The 21,267-nt window shown below is 34.8% G+C and overlaps 1 protein-coding gene and 1 long non-coding RNA gene across 4 annotated transcripts in view; one reads left to right on the forward strand and one right to left on the reverse strand.

Moving 5' to 3' along the window:
* Window positions 1–21,267, forward strand: part of LOC123261717 (potassium voltage-gated channel protein Shaker) — a 1,350,734-nt gene that overhangs the window by 1,120,117 nt on the left and 209,350 nt on the right. The window contains exons 8-9 of one of the 3 annotated variants that reach the window (XR_006508737.1): window positions 16,785–16,925; window positions 17,116–17,554. The gene's annotated coding sequence lies outside the window, so the exon portion shown is untranslated. Of the gene's footprint in view, window positions 1–16,784; window positions 17,558–21,267 lie in introns of those variants that run through there. The other 2 variants (XM_044723493.1, XR_006508736.1) reach the window with 2 other exon arrangements.
* Window positions 1,464–19,584, reverse strand: LOC123261758. Its single transcript, XR_006508763.1, has 3 exons — window positions 19,467–19,584; window positions 11,439–11,443; window positions 1,464–1,474 (listed from the first exon to the last, which is right to left on the reverse strand). It is a non-coding gene; the product is annotated as an uncharacterized LOC123261758 (long non-coding RNA).

Consider the following 21,267-nt stretch of genomic DNA (forward strand, 5'->3'; position numbering starts at 1 on the left):
AATAATCTATTATAAATATAAAATATGTTGACAGTATCTCTTTCATTGACATATATGATGATTATAAATTATCTCACTGGTTGTTTTTTTGTAATGTTATTTAACAAAACTGAAAATATAATTTCGGAAATTATTTATGTAGTTTAAATATTTTAAATTTGAATTTACAGAATTATTTACATAATGTTAAACTAATTAAATAACCTTATTTATCTTCTTATTTTTAATATGCGCTGCATAAATTCTTGTCATGATTAGTAAAGTTATACATCTCATAAAACGTACTGTTTGCGGCTGTACATAGCTATTAACTAGTAAGTCATATAATTTTCCATTTACTTATGAAATAGCAGACATATGTAAGTTTCAAGAAAACACTCACAAGAATAATCTATATCTAATGCTTCACAAAATTTTTGATTTTTTATATTATAATAGAAATTAATTGAAAAGAAAAAAAAATTATTTAAGGTAGTAATGAGTCTGATAACATTAAGTATCTTGTATGTAATCAGTGTAATCGATGAAATATTTATTACATAAACACAGTTTCCTGTATCTGGATTGAAATTACTTTGTCTGAGTAGATTTTAATTTGATTAAATTTGTTTCAAAACCACATTGTTTGCATAACATTTCAAAGAAAATATCTGACTAAGACTTATGTCCTTTTGAGCTGGGATTTTTTTACTTGAGTACTATACAAGTTGAAATTTGCATACGAAAAATTGCTGAGAATCTCTATCTCTTAAAATCGATGGATGGTCGAGATCGTTGGGCTTTTCTTAAGACATATTCTAATGACATCTGCACTATATCTACACGATTGCTTTCATTTTACGGAAAATTATCCTTGAAAATTATCTGGGACTACATTCTATTACTTTTTTAAAGCTTAAAATAAAACTGATTTCGAAGAAATAAATTAAAAAAATTTTTAATTCCCGTATCAATTAAATTTTATTTGTGATTTTATACTTTAGTTTTGTGACATTAAAAAAAAAGTGTCATTTCTACGATAATACTGTAGTAAAATACATTCTATAAGCCGTAAATAAGTTTTTGGTTTTAAAATTAAATAAATTGCGTTAATTTAAAATTAATTTTTTTTTATCAGTACTTTAAATATTAATAATTAGTTATAAAATTCTGTCTTTATAGGTTGGGCTGATTACTAATTGTAAGATTGAGAATATTTACCTAAGCTCTATATACTGACCACCTATGGTCCTAATACTGATGACACAGAAAAAAAATGTTCTTGAATCAAATATATAATTTTGAAGAACTTCATCTTCTTGATTTGAGTAAATAACTTCTTAAACTAAGAAATTTTTACTTGGTTTTAGTAAATTTTACTTGATTCAAGACAATTATCCTCTTAAAAATTATTTTCTTGGTTCAAGAATTTTCCTCTCGAATCAAGTTAATATTTTGTTCAGTGTAGTAGTGAGAAGCTAATGGAAATTATCAACTAATTTTACTTTTACTTTATAACAATAATTTGTTTATCGATAATTAAATTTAAATTTTATTTTAGTTTAACTAACTCTTAAAAAATATTAAATTAATTTGATTAACCAAACAATATTTAATATCGAGTGAAAATATATTTGATGACAGTACATTTGAATCTTTTAGATAGCCTATTTTAATTAATCAAAGTTGAGTAAGTATACAGCAGTTAAAACTAAAAATATCATTTCTTTTAATTTATATCAAATATCCATAGTAAAAAAATAATTATCTGTGTTAGTATTTTATTCATACGAGTTAAACGCCCCTATAAACATCAAGTAATTATTATAACAAAATCCAACGGTAGATTATATTACCCGTGACCAGTCAGTTTTGTGATTAACTATCTGGTGTCAGTTATATTCAAATTCAACTGATGAAAACTAAATTATTCTTATGGTCGCTTAAAAAACAGAATCGTTTTTTAATGACCTATAAATCATTTACTTTATAGGGTAAATGAACAGAACGAAATTGAGCTGTCACTAATATTTGACTGCTTCTCGTTAGTAGAATGTGAAGATTATATAATAGATTGAAGTGTAAAGTTAATATTTTCTTACAGCGTACTTGTCATATGAATGTTAGGTAAGATTCAATATAAAAAAACATTGAAATTGTCATTTTAAGGTGATAACTGTACACAGAAAAAAAGGTTCACTTGAGCCAAGAAAAAATTTTTCTTCCTAATTATTTTCTTGAGCGAAAAAAAATTTTTTTTTTTTGATACAAGAACTATCACTTATTCCAACAAAATTAATGCTCTTGCTTTAAGAAATACGTATCTTGATCCAAGAAAATTTATTTAAGTCAAGAAAATCTTCTTGTTTTTAAAAAATTCAGCCTCTTGCTTCAAAAAATTAAATATCTTGATAGAAGTAAATTTTCATAATACTTTTATTGATTAACATGTCAAATGGGAAGATCAAATAATATTGAATCTTTTTTTTTCATTCAATATGTATGATTGCAAGCTAAAATAATAAAAAATGGGTATCAAATATTCAAGAGAAAAGATTTCTCAAGGTAAGAAAATTTTTTTCTCAGCTGAAGTAAGTGGCGCTGCTTCCCTAAAGTATTTAAAAATCTTGATCAAATATAAAACTATATTGTATCAAGTATTTATGATAATTCGAATTAAGAAAAAATAACTTTTATGTCCTCCAGTCAAGAAATTTTTCTTTCTGTGTATATTCCAACTTACTTCACGTTTAAGAGCCAATCCCTGCGATTGCAGCTCTATGTTCCTTTCTTAAACGAAAAAGAATTTCGAAAAAAAAGCTCTGCTACGTAACAGATTAGTTAATTATCTATTTCACAGTAAAGCGTTTTTTTTTTTCAAAATTTTCTTTTGTTCACAAGAAAAACATGAAACTGCAATAGCTTCATCATCACGAATACACAACAAAAATAGAATGATAGAATTTTCAAAAAATCCTGAAAATAACTTATAGTAGTTAGTATCGAAAGTAATTATTAATCGTTGGTATTATTTCTCTTGTTAAAAAATTAGTATTTTCACGTCGTACTCTCTTAGAATGAATCAAAAGATTTTCATTGATTCAATCTGTGGACGGGAAAATCACTGATCAAACTAGTAAATAGAAGTACAATTCACTGCTTCAACCAGTGAAGTGTATTGAATCATTTCAATAGAGTATTATGCTTAGTAATTATAGTATTATTTACACTATTAAAAATATATGTAAGATTATAATAACTTACTATAAAGGTAAGGTTGAATAAAATCAAGAAATAATGTTTAGTAGTACAAAATAATTTTCCAATTCTTGTAATTTTTCAAAAGATCATAGGAAATATATATTATAATATATTCTAATTTTGTAATCGTTATGCATAAATCTTACACGCATTGTGTCCATACTCGAAAAACTCACAAACATACATAACTTACTCAATAAATTTATTTCCGAGCGTTTTAAACTTAAAATTAGCTGGAAATTCTGAAGATGCATCATGGTCTAGGGTAAATACCCAAATAGATAGACGGTTAAGCAAACTCTCGTGTCCTATCAAGGGGGTATTCTAGTCTAGAAGCATGAATTTAAGGTAATTTTTTGAAGGGCGGTAAAAAAAAAGGAATCATTATTTTTACCATCAATTTTATTTAAAAGTTATTTATTAACATTACAAGAATACAGAAAAAATTAAAAGAATAAAAAAAGTTGAAAATTCAAAAAATTAGCAGCTGATAAAGTGGGGGGGGGGGGTCTTAAAAAATTGTCACGTGACCATGCCCACGATTCCAACCATTCTAGCAATCTAAAATAAAAAAATAAAAAAGATTATTAATCTAGAGTAATGTCGCTATGGGATGAACTAGGGAATAGTTAAAAAAAATTTTTTCACAAAATGGCGACTGCCTGAAACAAAAAAATATTTTTTTTACTACTTTTTTTGACTTTTTCGAATTTTTTAAAAATAGTAAAAATTGAAATTGGGGGATGACCGTAGTTAATGCCATAGTGACATTACTCTAGATTAATAATCTTTTTAATTTTTTCATTTTGATTGCTAGGAGGATTGAAATCATGGGAATGGTCACGTGCCAATTTTTTAGACACCCCCCCCCCCACTTTATCAGCGGCTAATTTTTTGAATTTTCAACTTTTTTTATTTTTTTCTGTATTCTTGTAATGTTAATAAACAACTTATAAATAAAATAAATAGTAAAAATATTGCTTACTTTTTTTTTACGGCACTTCAAAAAATTACCTGAAATTCGTGCTTCTAGACTAGAATACCCCCTTAAAAAAATAAAATAGTAATAGATAGATAAATTGTGATAAAATAAATTATATTTATGTAAAAATGTACAATTAACCTGGAAAAAAAAGTAAAACTTCGTAAAACGTTGTAGTAATTAATATAAAAGAAAAATTTAAGAAAAAATCTAAAACCCCAGTAAATGGACAAAATCTCTAGTAGATGGACAGTCAATACCAATAGATGGACACTACTTACAAGCGATATTTTGAATTCATTATTTATATCAGAAGTAATTAATTTATTACTTTTTGATACTAAAAAATAAAGCTTGATAAAATTAAAGGAAAAGGTGATGAATCGGATAGTAATTTTCAAAATACATCATAATAGATATTTATGTCATAAGGCCGTGAAGTGGCGGTTTTCTGACGGTGACGATATTTCGACATGAGCTTAAGGTTTGTGGCGGAAAGGTACGAAACGGGCGTAATTTTACGTCCGAGGCGTAGCCGAGGACGAAAATTTACGCTCGTTTTCAAACATTCGCGTCACAAACATTAAAGCGAATATCGAGAAAAAGTCATTGTCAAAATCGCCACTAAAAGGGCGAATGACCTACAATATTTTTTGTTATTATTGCTCCATAAGTTCAACTTTTGAGGGATAGGAGGCAAATAATGACATATTTTAATCTTAGGAAGTTTCACAAGGCCAAAAAAAATTAATTTTATATTAATTATCTTTTTATTAATCTAAAAATCTTGCTAACGTCGAGAAAATGTAAATAACTTATTATTAGTATTTCTTTATGACGTTGTTGTTATCTTATTAACATTAGGTCCGCTCCGTAATGAACTGCCAGCAGAGAAATAATCTGCGCCACTCAATAGTAACTAAGACTAAAAATTATCGGTCAGTACGCTAGAATGTGACTTTTTTTTTTACAGTTTCTCTCAATTTCGTCTAATAGGTGTACATGAAAATTTCGTAAAAAAAAGGAGGGGGTAAAACTTCACAGCACTGAAAAAAAAATTAACTTGATTCAGAAGAAAAATTCTTGAACCAAGAATATAATTTTGAAGAGGGTAATTGTCTTGAATCGAGACGAAAAATTGGTGAATCAATAAAATTTCCTTAAATCAAGAAAAATTTACTTGAATCAAAAATTTTCCTGCTTAAATCAAGTATATGAAGTTCTTCAAAATTATATACTTAATTCAAGAACATTTTTTTTCTGTGTATACAGATTTTATACAAATATTTGTCCATCTTTTATAAGAAGTTTTCTACAGAGATTCCGCGTATTTATACGACACCGTTTTTTCAGTGTGTCATTCGGTTCATTAATAACCATTTACGTATGTGTGAGAATACCGCATGTTTTAATACTTTACGTGCACAAAAAAAAAAATTTTTTGGCTGAAAATAAATACTCTTGGCTCAAGAAAAATTTTGGGATTGAGTTTGAAGACGAAAATTCTCTTGGGTCAAGTATATATTTTTCTTGAAATTTAATTCTTGAATCAAACATTAATTTCTAGTTTGAAACTTACTATTTCTTGAAAGAAGAATTTACTTGTTACCGGCAAGTAGGATTACTACTTAGCCCAAGAAAAAATTACTTGTCACAAGAAAATTCTGTTTTTGATCTTCAACTATCCCCCCACTCCAAACTCTAGCAGTAAAAGTCCGGCCTGAGTTTAAAGTTATGTAGATGGAAATAGTATTCACTCGCGCGATGGCGACTCAGCGCATTGGCTCGCGACTCGGCTTCGTACTGAGACAGTCGTGAGTTCGATCCTCGGCAAAGTCAAAATTTTTCAATAGATTTGATGCTTAGAAATTGATTTGCAGACCTCTGGGAGTCCACGAAATAATATTTTTCAAAAATTAAAATTTTATTTTCTTCCGACAAAAGTCTTGAGCCAAGACTACAAATATTCTTGAGACAAGAACATTTACTTGAACCAAGACTACAAATGTTCTTGAGACAAGAAAATTTACTTGAGCCAAGATCCAAGTCTATTGGAGCAAGAGTCTAAAATTTCTTAGGACAAGAAAATTATCTTAAAACAAGAAAAAAAAATTTACTTCGATCAAGAAAATCAGTTTGAAGAGCATTTTTTACTTGGCTCAAGTAAATCGTTTTTTCTGTGTGTATTTAATGAATCACCGTGTTTTTAGTGTGCCATTGACTTTATTTATAATTTTTTCCGTTTGTATAAAAATACCGCTTCTTTAAGACTTTCCGTGTATTTAATAAGTCACTGTGTTTTTAGTGTACCATTCCGTTTATTTATGATTTTTCTCGTGGGTAAAAGAAATATCGTTTCTTTAAGACTTTCCGTGTATTTAATGAATCACCGTGTTTTTAGTGTGCCATTCCGTTTATTTATGATTTTTCTCGTGGGTAAAAGAAATATCGTTTCTTTAAGACTTTCCATGTATTCAATGAATCACCGTGTTTTTAGTGTGCTATTGACTTTATTTATAATTTTTTCCGTTTGTATAAAAATACCGCTTCTTTAAGACTTTCCGTGTATTTAATAAGTCACCGTATTTTTAGTGTGCCATTGCCTTTATTTATAATTTTTTCCGTTTGTATAAAAATACCGCTTCTTTAAGACTTTCCGTGTATTTAATGAATCACCGTGTTTTTAGTGTGCCATTCCGTTTATTTATGATTTTTCTCGTGGGTAAAAGAAATATCGTTTCTTTAAGACTTTCCGTGTATTTAAAGAATTACCGTGTTTTTAGCGTGTGTTTTCCGCTCCTTTATAACTTTTTTCCGTGTGTGTAAAAATACCATTCATTAAAGACTTCACGTGTATTTAAACAATCACCGTGTTTTTAGTGTGTCTTTCCGTTTTTTTATTAATTTTTTCCGTGTGTGTAAAAATACCGTTTCTTTACGACTTTACGTGTATTTAATGAATTCCCGTGTTATTAGTTTGTCATTTCGTTTATAAGTGTCCGTCCGTATGTTTAAGAGACACCGTGTTTTTTGTGTGTCATTTGGTTCACATGGATTGTAACTCCGTCTGTGTATAAATACTGTTTTTTTAAGTTAATCCGTGTGCATTAAACGAACAGCCGGGTTTTTAGTGTCAAATTGTTAACGTGTTTCTAATTATATAAACGGGATTTTTTTTAATTTATCCGTTTCTGTAACTTTTCCGTGTCTGTAATTTTATGTCTTCGGGATTCCCGTGTCTGGTGTCTATAGACACTTCCATTGATCTCACTGCGAATGATATGTGTGTTGTTTTGCGTCAGATGTACCAATTCTCGATTGTCCTGGTAGAGCTTGTTGAATTCTTTGTTGATATGCTCATTATCGTCGTAGTCCATGGTTCCAAATAACTTGCGGGCCACACTTCCTACGAATCCAAACCAAGGTCCCCTTCCGGTTCGGATGCGAGATTCATCGGTTTTTTCTTGCGTTTCTTCGAGTAATTGGCTTAACCGATGGATTGCATTTTGTACTTCGCCGTAGGTTTCTCTAAATACTTGTATCCTGAGGTATTTGCTATGAGTGTGACTGCAGCGCCAGTCAAAATATGAACTACGGGAGGCTGTCAGAGTATGTTTTTATACGTATGTCAATAGCAAGAAACATAAAAATAAATAAATTTTATAAATAATTGTAAAAAAAAAGTTATAAAAAATATGTGACAATTTTATACACCGATAGAAGGATTTGTTTGTTAATGAATATTTTTCAACTGTTAGCAAATATTTATTTAAAATCAAAAGCAAAAATAGCATTTTCTTTTGACACTTTTCATAATCCTATAGCTGGAATACATGATAATAATTCAATTCACTAAATAAATTAACCTTTTTAATATTTATAAATACAAAAGATAATTATGAGCTATGATAGAATTCGGTATTTTACAATAAACGTTATTATAATGTAATATAATTAATACAAATAATTTATAAAAATGATTTTTGTTTATGAGAAATCTTCATATCATATGATATTACAAGCAAAACAAATTCACTCAACAAAATATTTATTAACTGTTAATAAATATTCGTTAACTATTAATAAATAGTTATTAAATATTAATAAATGTACTTTCCTACCAAATAAATATTTATTGAATGTTAAAAAATATTTATTAAAGTTTAATAAATTAAATAATTGTCTTCAAATAAATTAAATTATTAATAGTTAATAAATCCTTTTATCAGTGTAATAATTGCAGTTTTGTTTTTTAGTTAAACGAATCAACAACAAGTACGTATAATGATAAAAAATAAAAAAGATTGCAGTAAATATTTCTGCTGGTATTTTTTAAGACACAACAACTCTGGTGTCTCATTTTTTTTTAATTTATTAAAATTAAAACAAAATAAATACTTCCACGTGTACTTACTTACAATTTTAGGAATAATAGCCTCCCGTAACTCCGAAAGTAACCACTGCGAACGCTTCAGTCGATTTCATTTCCCCTACCATGGCTTCACTCAGAGCGAATAGGTAGCAATCTTGTTTCATAAAATATCTTTCGCAGTGATTTATTGTGGTCTCGTACTGATGATTGTTGTACGGTTCTATTTCGATTAGCTTCCTGATGTTGATGGAGCTAATGATGTTCCATTCTTCTTCGACCAGGTGGATCTTTTTGAATGGGTCGAATAGTAATCCAGGGTTTGAAGGTAGGGTTTTTATGGTGACTTTACCCTTGGGTTGTTGATTTCCCTCTTCTGGATTGTCCTCCCCCGTGCATCTACTCCCAAGAATGAGAAGGATCAAGAGCGTCTTCATATCGGTAAGGCCTGTAACAGAGTTCTAAGAATTGATTTTAGATTTTTGTTCGATACTAGAAAGCTTGGCTTTATTCAGATTTAAGGTTTTCCTCTTTCCGTTGTCTTTTTCTATAATAAGGTTTCCGAAGTCATTAATTTCGACGATTTTGTAAGGACCAGTCTAATTTATTTTTACGGGGCTCTTTTAAGGCCCATACTGAGTCTCCTACGTGAAAATTTGCCGGATGGATATGTTTATCAAATCTTTCTTTAGAATCATGTTTGGCTTTTATCAAGATTTCCGCGGCTATTCGTTGGATTTCCGATAAGCGGCTAATCAGGTCAGCTACATAGTCACTATAGGTCTCGATTTTGTCAAAGTCTGGGTACTGTGTCGGTGTTTTCGCTTTTCGCCCGAATAAAAGTTCGTATGGTGTGAATTTAGTTGCGGTATGCACGGTGGTATTATAATTTAGCATCGCGAGAGGTACGAATCCGTCCCAGTCTTGGAATTTATCTACGTAGGCTCTCAGGTAGTCAACTAAAGGTTGATGGGAGCGTTCAAGGGATGCATTTCCCTGGGGATAATAGGAGGAGGTAGTCAATCTTTGGATCTTTAAGGTTTTGGCTAGTTGTTGTATAAGCTTACTGGTGAATGAGGTGCCCTTATCTGATAGTATTATCCGGGGGCACCTATAGATTGCGATGTAATGATTTAAGAGGGCGTCTGCTACTGTTGCTGCCCGAATGTCAGGGATTGGTACTGCGGCTGCTGCCTTGGAAAAATTATCCTGGATAGTGAGGATATGCACGTTTCCATCAGGGGTCATTGATAATGGCCCTACAGTATCAATGCTGATCTTTTCGAACGGTTCTAGAGGAGTATCTGTGATGTTCATGGGTTGCCTGGTTTTTATTCGTGTTAGTTTGTTCCTCTGGCAGACTTCGCATCGCTGGTAAATTGATAAATCTGTTGTTTCATTCCAGGCCAATAGAATCTTTCTCTGATTCGCCAGTAAGTTTTTACAACACCTTTGTGGCCACCCACAAGGCTGCTGTGATTTTCTTCGATGATGTCGGTCCTTTTAGATTCTTCAGGGACCTCAACGTTTCCTTCGCACAATGTTATGACTGCAGGACAGTCCCTCAGCTCTTGGCTTAAATATTTTCTGATACGAAAATCATCGAATTCGTCCCCCTGCTTTGGGCAACGGAAGGAATGAATCTGATAATCGTACATCGTTGCGCGGAGGTTACGTAGCCCTTCAATTTGGTCGATTGGTGTCGTTTTTTCGAAATGATGATCTTTTACGATGACTGTAAAAATTTTACATCTTTCTATCCGAGTAATTAGAACTTCCCCTTTTTTAGGATGGGCAGCTATTAGGTCGGGGCTGTTAATAAACTCAAGGTCTCGGAGCAGCCGAGATACGGGTTTGACTATTTCACAATCGGCAGCCAAGAAGTGTACCAGATGGTCTCGCACATAGGTAAGACCGTCGCGACTGACTTCGAACTTTACGTTAATTTCTTGTCTCTCTGGAGGTTTTTCTGAACTTGACGAGGAGAGGTTATCTGTTCGGTAGTACTTTTCCCGCATCATGTCCTCTATTTGCTCATAGGTAGGGGGATCCCGTATTGAAATTGGAGGAAAGGTTCGTTGAATTCTTCTTGAGCTTTGTTCGCCGTTATTTATTGACGGAGAAGGATTTTCGGTTACCTCGGATCTTTTGCTTGAGCCTTCTGACGATTTCGACTCGACGGTTGCAAGTTTGGTTTGATTCGAATGCTCAGTTGAATCTTCCGATGGTTTTGATTCCTTATCGAGGATAATAGATTCCGATGCCTTTTGAGATTCAGAATTTTTATAGCCTTCTTTTAGGCTTGACGGAGAAATTGATCGTTGTTCAGCCGTTTGTGGAGCAGTTTCTCTTCGCGTCGAGCTTCCGACTGGGAAATTTTCAAAGTCGAGTGTCTGGCTAGTTGAGGGCCGGGGTTCGTCCAGAGTATCGATGATGTCTCGTGCTTCATGGTCATACCGTATTCCCATGGCTGATAGATTATCTGGAACTAAAATTCGAGCATATAAGGGGGTGATAGAACCTCTCATGCTCCTAAAGTAGTCAGTAATTCTGGAGCCTTGTTTTTCGTTCGGAGAGGTTGAAGTGGCACTAGCTTCAACGTTCGTTGGAGTCTGATTTAGATCCGGGGATCCTGGATCGACTATTGTTGGTACTTCATCTTCTTCAGGGCTGATCTCGCTGCTGGTTACATGCTCCGAGATATCTTCGTTATCTCTCAGAAATTTTTCGATGGTGTCATCGGATTCAGTTTGGAGTGAAGGAAGTTCGCTCATTTTCTAGCGCTTTTGTTCGATAGTTGGATTGAGAAATAGGACGTCTTTCTATCATTTCGTCGAACATTTTAACAAGTTCTTGAGTTTTTCTACGGGGCTTTGGAACGGTAGGTCTTTCCTGATCTTTTTCTGATTCATCGTCGCCCTCTTGTCCCTTGTCTAGTGCCGATTCTTCGACGTTCGGATGGATTTTAAAGACCTCGTCGTCCCCCTCTTGGGTTTTATCAACATCGTCTTCGACTTGGCTGGACTCCAATTCCTTATAGTTCTTTTTCGGGGGTACTCGCGTCGTCCCCTGTGCACGCATTCGTAGTCTAGAAGCTATGGTATCCCGAATTTCAGGTGCGCTTTTAATTCTTGGTTTGTTTTTAATTCCGAGTGGGCGTCCGGGTGGGCGTCTCTTCACAGCGTTGATGGCTTGGTCATCGGTTATTTTGGATGTTAGTCTTTTGTTCTTATTAACCGAGAAGGGAAGCGCGAGAGGATCGGCTTCCGTTTCAAGTTCTGGAAATGAACGACCTTTGGGATTATAGGAGAGTCCCTCGGCATATTGTTCCGTGATTTTATGTCGAACAATAGCGTTGAATTTGTATTCGTTAATTTTTGACCTCCATTTTGCCATCCTTTCGGTGACTGTTATGCTGTCCATTAACCAGGCTACGCACGGGCTGCTGGTAATGAGGATGAATCTTTTTCCGTAAAGGTATGCCCTAAGTTGTTGTATGGCATAAACGACGGCTAGACTTTGTTTTTCCATTTCAGTATAACGAGTTTCGATATCGTGGAAGACACGGGAGACACAGGTGACGATCTTTTCCTCGGATTCCGGACTTGACGCGGTGGATTCTTGCGAGGAAGGGGTCTTTTGGCTTAGAATTCCCGAAATCCCGGTATCTGAAGCGCTGGTCGCCAGGATGAATTGTTGATTAAAGTCTGGATATTGTAAAGAGGAGTCCTCACAAAGGGCATTTTTAATATCGTCAAAAGCTTTCTGTGATTCTGTCGTCCAGACGAATGGTTTAGTTTTACGTGTTAGATCTGTAATGGGTTTTACCCTTTCGGCAAAATTCTGGATGAAACGGCGAAAATAGTTTGCTAAACCCATGAATTTACGAGCTTCAGTATGATTACGGGGAATTGAGGCATTTTTAAGGGAGTCTATCTTTTTAGGATCCGGTTTTATTCCTTCTTTTGTTATTATATGCCCTAAATATTCTACTTCGGGGCAGAAAAATTTACATTTTTCTGGTTGAAGGGTTAATCCGGCTTCTCTTAAACGATTGAATAGTGTCTGTACCCTTGCTTCGTGTTCGGGGAGCGTTTTCGCGTAGCTGACGAGATCATCAATATAAACGAACAGTTCTACTCCTTTAAGTCCACTGAATGTTGAATCCATCATCCTTTGGAATTGAGCTGGAGCATTTTCGAAACCAAAAGGCATACAGCAGTATTCCCAATGCCCGTCTGGTGTGGAGAATGCTGTTTTATGAGCGTCTCTTGGGTCCATCGGTATTTGGTGGAATCCGCTGGCCAGATCGAATATTGGTCTAAGATGTCTATGATGAGCGGAAATGGATATGCATCCCCCCTGCTGATTTTATTCAGTTGTCTATAATCAATGACCAGTCTCCGTTTCTTTACATGAGGATCAGTGGATTTCTTCGGGACTATCCAAAGCGGTGAATTGTAGGGAGAATTGGATCGTCTTATTATCCCTTGTTTTTCCAGGTTCGCGATTTGCTTAGCTATTTCTTCTCGCTGTTCGGGAGGAAATCGGTATTGTTTAATTCTGATAGGCATATCTGAAGTCGTTTCGATTCTACAAGAAAAATTTTTGGAACATCCCAATTTATCTCCAGGAATATGAAAAATATCGTGATTATTACGAATTAGATTTTTAACTGTTTCTTTTTCCTGTTCTGATTGGTGATTCAGTTTTACTTTATCCATGATGTAGGCGATTCTGGATTTTGGATCTGTTATTTTTGAAGACTTGCAGGATTCGGATCCGTCGGATTCGTCGCCTTCTGAGTCTGAGTAGTCGAATTCGAATTCCTCGAGCGTCTGAGGTGGGATGTCTAACTCTTGGGCCTCGTTAGTGACGTTGGTTACCATGCACATAGCGAATTTGTCTTCGACTGTCACAAGTGCTTCGCCTAAAAGTACTCCCTGAGGCAGAGGTATTCTTGGCAGGTATCCTTCGGTTATTTCCGTGTTTCCGATCGGGATCAAAATTGTCATCTTCATTCGTGGAGGTATGGTGTACCTCGAGGATTGCTAAGTTTCGAGACTGAAGTGTATTGTTTTCGACGGATGAGATATGAGACTCAGAGATTGCTGATGATAAGATATTTCAGCTTTTTCTCGTTCCAGAAAATCGTTTCCTAAAATACCGACTCCAGGGAAAGGTAAATCCTCTTCACACACTTGAAATACGACTGTTAAACCTAAAACCTTGAGATCGACTGTGCCTTTGGTTTTTAAAGGCCAACCATTTAGTCCTCTCAGTTGAATCGAATTTTCTGTGTTTATAGGCGTGGTAGGTTTAAGGGTTGATAAATTAATCAATGAAACGTCCCCCCCCTGTATCGATTAAGAACCATTGATAATCGCCAAGGAGTGAGTTGCAGGACAGGTAGACCTTCGGGCCTATTCCTAATGCCAGTACTCGTTTTTCCGGATATTCCCTAGGCATGATGATAGGTATAGGTTTTATAAGGCGTTTACGGAGCACGAGTGTGTTCCAGTAAAACGAGATGTTAGCTTGCTCCTTTTTAAAGCATTCGTTACCTAAGATGGCATTGTAGCCTCCTGGGGGATTTGGTACGATGTAGAATGTTATTTCGGTTCCTAATGTTTGTAATGTGATTTTTCCTTTGATTGGCATGCTGCTTTGACCTATACCTCCTATGCTTCCATTATTTACTTTATGACAGAGCGCAGTTTCGAGAAGTGCCGGTATACAGATGAGGTTATAATCTGAGCCTGTATCTAGAAGGGCCATCGTTCTTCCATTTTTAAGTTCTTGATTGACTATTTTGATAATGGGGCCCTTTCCCGTGGCCAGACAAGTAGCATCGGGTGTCGGTTTTACAGATCTTTCGCTGGTATCACCTGAGCTTGGGTTCGAGGTGGAGTTGAATTTTGAGGAAGGGAGGAACGATTTTGCGGAGGAAGGGTCGTATTCGACTGTAGGTTTGGATTCAAGATTTCCTGAGGGGTTGTTTGAGTAGCTGGAATCTGGTGAGAGGGGTAAGAGTGATTGGTATTTTGAAGGATCGGCCGTGGGTAGGTACGGTATCCTTGAGGACGTGGTTAATATTGGGAATTGTAAGGTCTCATTGGATAAGGCATTGGACCACGTGGAGGCTGGAAGGGCGTACCCGGCATTGCCTCTGGTTGACGGGCGCCCCGTTCGTTTAAAGGAACCGTCTGAAGTCCTCTAAATTCTCCTTTAGGACAAAATGGACAATTACAAACGATATTCGGGTCGGTTTTATGACGTAGTTTTTCCTCTTCAGGGTTCAGGTCCTGTTCGAAATGCACCATTTTCGGCGTATGCCCGGTTTGAGGAAAGAAGGCTGAATTCGATGCATATCCTATAGGGTTTCCGGACTAATAGGGATAATTTAGTCGAGGATGACCTTGTGCACGATGATCTTGGGCATAAGCTAGCGTCGATGTAACTAGCGGGCTCTCGTAAACGTTATCCGGGTAGGTATCATAGTAATAGTAGTCATCATAGGGAGCTAGATTTGCTTCTTGGTAGGCTAAAACCCTGCCCTGGTTGAGATAATTGCCTTGGTCATCGTATCTGGGTCCTCTTGACGGTTGCGATCGATGCTGACCGGGGCCTGATTTTCCAAAATAGTCTGATCCTGGTGGTAAGATCCTAGCCCGAGATGGTTCGTCGTAAGCTGGATGTCGACGATTAGGATATTGATATGATTCGGATTCGACGGCCTTAAATATTTCATCAAGAGTTTTTGATTTTTGAATTTTACACAGACATTTCAGGAAGTCCGGGAGATGCTCGTATAAGGAATGAGCGGCTGATAGTTCGAAAGTCCTTCGGACGACCTCTTTATCAGCCTCTGGAGCAGTGTCGCTGATGCCTTGTAGGATGTTTCTTAATCGATAGTAAAAATCCTCGATGTTCTCGCCTTCTTCTGGGGAAGCTGAGGCTAACTTCTTCTGCCAGAGGAGATATGGATCTCCCTTCTTTAATTTCGTAGCTAGTTTACGAAGGATGTCTTCGACGGTGGTGAGGTCCATGTGTTCTATCATGCGGCGAGCTCTTCCGTGAATTCTCTGAGTGAGACGATGTGCGAAATGCTGTTGATGATCTAATGGTATAACCGTTAGCCAGTTCCGAACTATTCCTTCGAAGACTTCGAAGTCTCTGATCGCGTTAGCTCTTTCTCCATTAAAATATGAAAGGGCCTCGAACATCTCCTTAGCCAAGGAGAGGTGATGCGGTTCGATCTTCTCATCCGCTAAAATGTTATAGGGATCAATTATTCTGTTGTTTAGGAAGCTAAAGTAGGTAATGGATTTTTTAAAGATTCGTCTAATTTTGATACGTCCACCCGCGAGTTCTGGTGGGAATCTTTGGTCGCGTTATTGATTACCGATGATTGATTTTTCCGGATTTGTTCGATAGCCGCGATGGGAACAAAGTGTCCGACTGAATCGACAGTATCTTCGATTATTTTTATATGGGGTCGGGTAGTGTTTATACGGAATTGGTCTAAAGTACGTCTAGGAACTGGGTTTTCTTCCCAATAATTCCATTCAATCAATGGGCGATGGTAAACTTTGCCAGATGTGTACTCTGCGTGAATTTTCCGTAACTGGTAATTTAATCCAGTGCGCTTACCTCTTTTTTCCATAAGAGTACTCTGGTCAGCAAATAAATAAAAACTTGAGAGAAAACTAATGAACTTCGTTTAAGTTATTGTTTACGGAATTCTATAATAATAAATAAAAAAAAAAAAAAATTCTACATAAAAATTTTTTTCGTTTTATCGCACAATTCAGTTTTGAAATGTCCCGCCTATAAAGCGTTAGAATTTTCCTTCGAATGTTATAAATCAGCTTAGGTGAGTCCCGGTGCAGATAAACGAGAATCGCCAACTGTACGGCGCGTTTTCGAATATCGGCTGTAGCAAATTATAAGACGCCCGCGTCTAAATAATTGCCACTTGGACAAAAAAAAGTGATTTATAAGATTAGAAGTCGAAATTAGGCTTTATAATACTCGAATATGAATATTTTTTTTTTTTTTTTTTTTTTTTTATGCCAAAAGAAGTGAGATATTTTAAAATAATAAAAAAAAAATTTTTGTACTTATTTAATTAAAATTGCTGATGGAAATTTATTGATACAATTGTAATAATGCTTGGACTTTTATTTTCAGGATATTAATAAACTTACTGACGAGAGTCTCGAACTGAAACGAGCTCGCGAGTATCAAATTACGGAGTCGCCAACGCGATCAATATTCGAAAACCCCGAGATCAGCGAATGTTAAAAATAAATTTTTGAAATTTGATCCAAGGTATGTATAAATTTGTAACAGGGAAAATCGAACTTCCCGGGGTCATTATCGACCACTTAATTAACGCACGGTAGGTCAGGGCTTTCCCTTACCTTTCGATTTTTGACAAGTAGTTTCGACTTGTCACCGGGCGTGCTAATCGAAAGTCCCCACTACAGTCCCCGTAAAATAAAGCGGGGCATAACAATAGGAAAGTTCGAGAGCCGGAGTTGGAGGGTTATAGAAGAGCCGACAGGAGGGACATCGAGGCTTTTTACCTTCTGGAAGCCAGTGGCCTTTTGCCCTTGTGAATCAGTGACCTTGTTGAGATCAGTTTAAGTCAATAGAGTGCAAATTTGGACGTCGAGAATAAAGAGCAACTGCAGAGGAAGTTATCGGGGCATTTTTGGAATTGGACAACCCTGCCGCACCCTGGTTCAAGACGACAAGACGCCAAGCAGCTAAGCCCGCCAAGTTGGATCGAAGTATCAGTCGTCGTTGAATAAAACAATAATTGAGTCTCCAGGTATTTTCAATTATTGTAGACCAGATTTGATTATTGATTTAATTAAGAGGCTGAAATAATTAAATTTAATTTCTCAAGCGGTCATTTCTATATTAGCGAATTCATACTTTAGTTTTTATTGTCAAGGTCAAGTAGTTAGTTTTGTCGCTGAACTTTTATATTGAAAATTAAATTTAATTGATTAATTGTTAATTTATTGGTAGAGAATTTATTAGTAATTTATTATAGGCCTGTTGGCTATAATAAATTAATTTTAGTTAAGAATTTTCAAGAAAAAGTTTGAATAAGAAATGAAAATGCGTAATTAAGTTAGTGAAGGTCATTCTATAATGTTCTACGGTTGTAAATTTTGTTGAGACGTTTTAGAATTTCAGAGTTGGATTTAAGAAATTGTGTTAAATTAAATTTAGGCCGGTGGGCTAAATTTTATTAATTTAGTTAATTCAGCGAATGTATTTATTGAGAAATTTAGTGAATTTAGAAAATGATTACCGAACTTGTTAAGAAAATTATGTAGTGAACTTTGTTAAAGATTATTTAGTGGAGATCAAGAAATGAAATAAATCAGTGGGTTTAGTAGAATAAATTGATTGATAACTTTAGTAGAAAATTTGGTTAAGTGAGTTGGAAATGAATTTAGTTAAGAAGATGTATTAATGAATTTAATGAATTAAAATCGAAGGTCGGAATTTTGTGTTAAGTAATTGTTAGGCGTAATTTTGGTAATTTTGGAAAATGCGAAGTTTTGAGATTCAGTTTTATTGGTAATTAAGATGTATGAATAAAGTAGAGAACTCTATAGAATGAAGTTAGCGTCGGTGCACGATTTTATATGGAAGTTAGGTAATTATGGTATTATATGGTATTCCGTCAGGTAGACGAGATTGTTTATGTGAAATTAGTTCAGATAATTGAATAATTAAAAAGTTTTTATTGGGTAAAATATGTTGTTTGTTATTCCGTCAGTTGGACGAGGGTTTAAGAAATTAAGAATCTAGATGCGTAATGGTCTATGATTAAATTAGGAAATTAAAGATAGATGCGTAATGGTCTAAAATTGAGTTAAGAAATTAAGAAGATAGATGCGTAATGGTCTAAAGGTGAGTTAAGAAATTAAGAAGAGAGATGCGTAATGGTCTAAAATTGAGTGAAGAAATTAAGAAGATAGATGCGTAATGATCTATGTTTAAAAGAATTTAATGATATTTAGTTGTAAGTTTTGGCAAGTGCCTACGTAGGTGAGAGGTTCGCACAATTAAGTGATTGTTAGACTAATCTTAAGTGCAATATTGTTAAGAAATTTTGTTAATTTTAAATTGGTTATTTTGAATAAATAATTGAATTATTAATTGTTAATAATTGTTTCTCAGCATTAATTTTACAGCCTTTCTCAACTTCTCACGACCCGATCTTTCCTTCTCATGCTCCCCGGTTTCTAGGACACCGAGTATAAAATCCCAGTGGCGCCTTTTTCAAAGAGGAAAGGGGTGACCAATTGGACAGGGCTAACCATCCCGTTACATAACCAATTTTCTGATCTCATGATGGAGATTCTTCTTGTCTTTTATGAAGTCGGCTAACTCTTCTAAATATAAATAATACTAGGACTTATTTCGGGTCATGGTTAATTTGTTAAGAAAAATAATTTATCTTTGTCACTACTTATTTTACACATAGGCCTGTCTGAATTAGAAATACCAGGAATTTAATTCGGGTTATTGATTCCAGATTCTTATGTCATGTGTAAAATTTAATTATTGAGAATCTTTGGAAAATAATTTGGCTTAAGCCAATAGAAATAAAATTGAGTAAACCGCTAAATTAGAATTATTTAAGACAAAAATTTATTTCACACTAAAATTATTTTAATAAATTATTTGGAGCATTATTTAATATTTATCATAATTTAAATAAATCTAGAGTCAGGAAATGATCATTAAAATCAATAGAATTTGTTAATCTAAATTATTTAGTAAAAAAAGGGTAGAAAATTAAAATTGTAAAAATTCGTCAGAAAAAAAAATTACACTAAAAACTTGCGACAGAGACGCAAGACCGAGCAAGAGCGTCAGCCATCTTGTCCCGCGTGAGAATGCTGAGTAGAGGACACTCAAGGTCGAAACAAAAGTCTTAGTTCGTTTAAAATAAAATAAACTCAAGTAAAATAAGTTTCAAAAGACATAAAATAAAATATAATAGAATAATCTTGTAATCACATTTGCGATGAAAATAAAATTTAGTAAAAATTACCGCTGATAAAGGGATTAAATAAAATGGCTCAGAATTAAATAAAATAATTTGGATTAAATACAAATAATTTAGGAAAAATTTAAGTTTACTCAATTATCAGAATTCATTTAATTTTTACTAAAATAAAGATTAAAACTTATTTAGTAATTCTCGGAAATAATAAATGGATTTAATCCTCGATAATTTGGAATTGTACTTTGGATAATTATTGTTTGAAACATTGAAGATACGGCAGTGATTTAGGAAATAGTAAATTTATATTTAGTAAACAAAAATAGTTAATTAGAGAATTAGAAGTTAAGAAATATTTATTCGGAAAATAATATTTTGGAAAATTATTTATAAATTGAAATCGAGCGGTATTATTATTGGAAATTAAGGAATATAGTGTGGTTGTGTGTGAGTAAAGAGACTATCTCGGTTTCATGGTATACTCCTCTGGCTTCGGGGTAGTTCTCTTAGAGTAGCGTGAAGTTTGGGGGACAGCGTGCACTGTGTGGACAGCGTGTGTAGTCACGTCAGGGTCCAGCTCAGTGGCGTGAGGGTCCGTGAGACCGCGTGAACTAAGCTAGAGTAGCGTTAGGGTCCAGGGGACGGCGCGAAGTAGATAGAGTAACGTGAGAGTCCAGTAGGCATCGGGTACTACAGCCACGTGAGGGTCTAGCTGGACAGCGCGAAATATACCGTACGAGAGTGGGGTGTGAGTGTGAATTTGTTTCATGAAATTTTATATATTGTTATTTTGGCCATTATTTCAATTGTAAAAAGGATTGGATGAATAAATAATTTTGTTAAACGAATTTCTGTGTTTAAGTTTTGGTTCCTTTCAGCAATCTCTCACGACCCTGACCTATTACTCCATGTTCTGGTCCAGTTTCTGGATACTGAGTCCAAAAATCCAGTAGCGCTCTAAAGAGATAATAGGGGCGACCAAGGGAAACAATACATTCCGTTTCGAGGTTTGATCAGTGACAGGATTAAAAGGTCCTTGACTTTTTAGAAAAACGTTGCTCAGCTGTCCGTTTTCTTCCATCTGGGCTGGTTTCGTACTCCCTGTAGCATTTCCAGGCAGCAAAGCCATAGGGTCTACCCCGCTTTCATAACGGTCACTTGATAACAACGAGTTCAGGCCCGTTTGCACGCCTTCCTTCGCTGGCAGTGAGGTATTCAACCCCTGTATTGTAGACAATGTTTGAAAGTTCTGTGACATTTACATATTGTTGTTGGTGTTGCTCATTTAGCACTACCCAGTGAGCACGTGTTGGGTGTAAAATCAGAACCTACGGACGCAAACAACTCTACCCTTCGTGTGTGTGTGTGTGTGTTTTTTTTATTTTTGTTTTTTCAGAGGGGAGAATCCTTTTTGCGGATTCTAGGCATAGCTGTTTCGCCTAGATATCTGAAGACTCGACGCAGCGTCATTCCAAAACTCGACGCTAACGACCCTACTCACTAAACCCTAAACCCCTCATCTTCTTTCCTCTAATCCCTCATCGGAACCGCCGTCAGGCATTACTTCATGAGGGGAGGAACTAGCTACTGCTCTTCCTTCTAGTAGCTAAGGTGTTAACTACCTTCCTTCTATCT

The sequence above is a fragment of the Cotesia glomerata genome, linkage group LG3, assembly GCF_020080835.1.
Source record: "Cotesia glomerata isolate CgM1 linkage group LG3, MPM_Cglom_v2.3, whole genome shotgun sequence".
Lineage (NCBI taxonomy): Eukaryota > Metazoa > Arthropoda > Insecta > Hymenoptera > Braconidae > Cotesia > Cotesia glomerata.